We start from the raw sequence: 2,748 nt of genomic DNA, 5'->3' as shown, positions 1-2,748 counted from the left end.
GGGCTTGGGTAGAGGATGCTCCTATGTTTGTTGTACAGGTTAAAAAAATTCTACTCAGAATAAAAGTGACTTTCCAAAACTAAAGAACTGGTTAATGCAAGGCCAGAGTTGGACCCCAGCACTTCTGGTTCCATTTATTTTATTTTATTTTTTATTTTTATTTTTTGGTTTTTTGAGACAGGGTTTCTCTGTGCAGCTTTGCGCCTCTCCTGGAACTCACTTTGGAGACCAGGCTGGCCTCGAACTCACAGAGATCCACCTGCCTCTGCCTCCCCAGTGGTGCGATTAAAGGCATGCGCCACCACCGCCCGGCCTATTTTTTTTCTTTAATTATTTTGCAAGTTTTTTTAAATGCTACATGAAGATGGCTGATTGCATGGGAAAATTTCATTTGTGTAGTAAGTGTCATTCCTTTGACCAGAGTTTGGTCCTCAGCACCCACACACTACAAAGAGAACTGATTGTGAAAGCTGCCCTCTGACCTCCACACATGCGGGCATGTATGCCCACCCAAATAAATGAATTAATGAATTACTAAAAATACATATGTTTTGTTCAGTGTCCAAGCCAGTACATTGGGGAGCACTAGAACCCCAATCTTTTGGGACTTCCGTCACTCCTTCCTCTGGTGAACATTTAGCTATGATGAACAGAAGATGATGATCCACTGGGTTCTAGAAGGCCAGAAGTGCAGGAAAAAAAACTGTTCAGTGATCATTCATAGAGTGGATGCTAGGTGCCAACTTTGGTTGTGTATTCAGATAGGCTCGGGGAATAAACATGGTCAAAGTTCTGCCTTGAAGGAAGTCATAGCCAGACACAGGCGACTGGTGGAAAGGTGATTGTAGCTCACAGTTCAGTGGTTGGGATAAAATGTGTACATAGTTCACCCACTCTTGGTCTGGATAAAGCTAGTGTAGAACGTGGGACAGATAGGCAGTGAGATATTATCTGCTTTCCTTTAATACTGGATAAATACCATTGGCTGAAAAACTTTCCTGCTTAAAAGCACTCAATGACCAAACATACCTGTGGTTGTTTGACTGTAATTGGCCCACATAAGCTCATAAGGCGTGGCAGTATTAGGAGGTGTGGCTTTGTTGGAGTAGGTGTGGTCCTATTGGAGGAAGTGTGTCACTGTGGAGGTGGGCCTTGAGATCTCATGTATGCTCAAGTCACGCCCAGTGGTTCAGATCAATTTCCCTTGCCTTTGGATCAAGATGTAAGGACTCTCAGCTCCAGCACCATGTCTACCTGCATGCTGCCTTGCTTCTTGCCATGACGATAATGGACTAAACCTCTGAACTGTAAGCAAGCCACCACAATTAAATGTTTTTCTTTATAAGGGTTGCCATGGTTATGGTGTCTCTTCACAGCACTAGAAACCCTATCTAAGACCATACCTTTAAAAAATAAACATGAAAAAATAAACATTGTAATTTATTTAACTTTATTTGTATGTGCATTGGCGTGAAGGTGTCAGATCCTCTGAAACTGGAGTTTCAGACAGTTATAAGCTGCCACGTGGGTGCTGGGAATTGGACCTGGATCCTCTGGAAGAGGAACCAGTGCTCTGAGCCATCTCTCCAGCCCCATAAACATGACCTTTAAAAAACACTTTCCGAGGCAGCCTCATGTAGCTTAGCTTGGCCTTGAACTCACTATCGCCAAGGATCATCTTGTCTCCAGATCCTTCTGCCTCTACCTCTTGTGTGCTGGGATTACAGGTATGTGGCCCATGCCAGGTTTATGCATTCTGATGCTTAAACCCCGGGCTTTGTGCATGCTAGGCGAGCATTCTCCCAAATAAGCAGTGCTCTTCCCATGGCCTTTTATGATTGGCTCTTTGCTGTTCTGCTCCACCTACCTCATCCCGACCACCTTCCTAAGTTTTACCATCTCTTCATGCTTCTAGAACATCTGCTGCTCCCGTGGTTAAATGCCCTGCCTGTGTCTCTCACCAGTTCATGTCTCATTTAAGGGTGACCTTTGCAAAGCTTTTTCTGCTACAGCACTCCTGTTTTACAGAGCTGGTCATCTTGCACTGTAGTTTCAGTGTGTGAGCATGCCAGCTAGACCATGAGCTCTGTAGGGACTGAGACTATTTCTTACTGCTCTTATTTTCCAGGGGTTTCATGGACCCAAGCAAAGATGGGCAGGAGTAACCAACATCACTGAGCTACTGGGGTGTTCCACTTACTCCCAGCTTTGTTGAATTGAGTTATACAAGACTCTGTCAAGTGGGAGCTGGGGAGAGTTGAGTCCTTCGAACAGTGTCCAGGGCGGCAGCTGTGGAAAGGAAGAGAAAGCGGTTTCTTACTGCCTGTCATTTCTAAATGCCATCCGTGTCTGCCTAGTTTTCCAAGGTAGGAGTTTATAATCACTTCCCATTCCTCTCTTCCTACCCACCCCCATCTAATCAGTCACTAAACCCTGTCAGCTCTACCCTTTAACGTCCCCAGAGCCCACTGGCGTCTTGCCATGGCCGTTACCCGTTCTCCAGTGCCGGTCCTCATTATCTCTCCTCTGGAATCGATCGCTCTGACTGGTCTTGCTTTCTGTCTCTCTCGCCCTTCACGCCACCTCTCATTTATCCTCCCCGCTGCTGCCACAGTCTGCTTTCTAAGGCGCATCTGTTCCTGTCACCATTCTGATGAAAGCGTCCTGGGAGGCTTCGTGACCTGCAGGAAGTCCAAATGCCTTGGCACCTTCTGGCATGCCCCGATTTCCCCGACTCAGCCTCACTCT

The sequence above is a fragment of the Peromyscus eremicus genome, chromosome 15 (genome assembly GCF_949786415.1).
Source record: "Peromyscus eremicus chromosome 15, PerEre_H2_v1, whole genome shotgun sequence".
NCBI classification, from domain to species: domain Eukaryota; kingdom Metazoa; phylum Chordata; class Mammalia; order Rodentia; family Cricetidae; genus Peromyscus; species Peromyscus eremicus.
Note: the sequence above shows the minus strand (reverse complement) of the source record.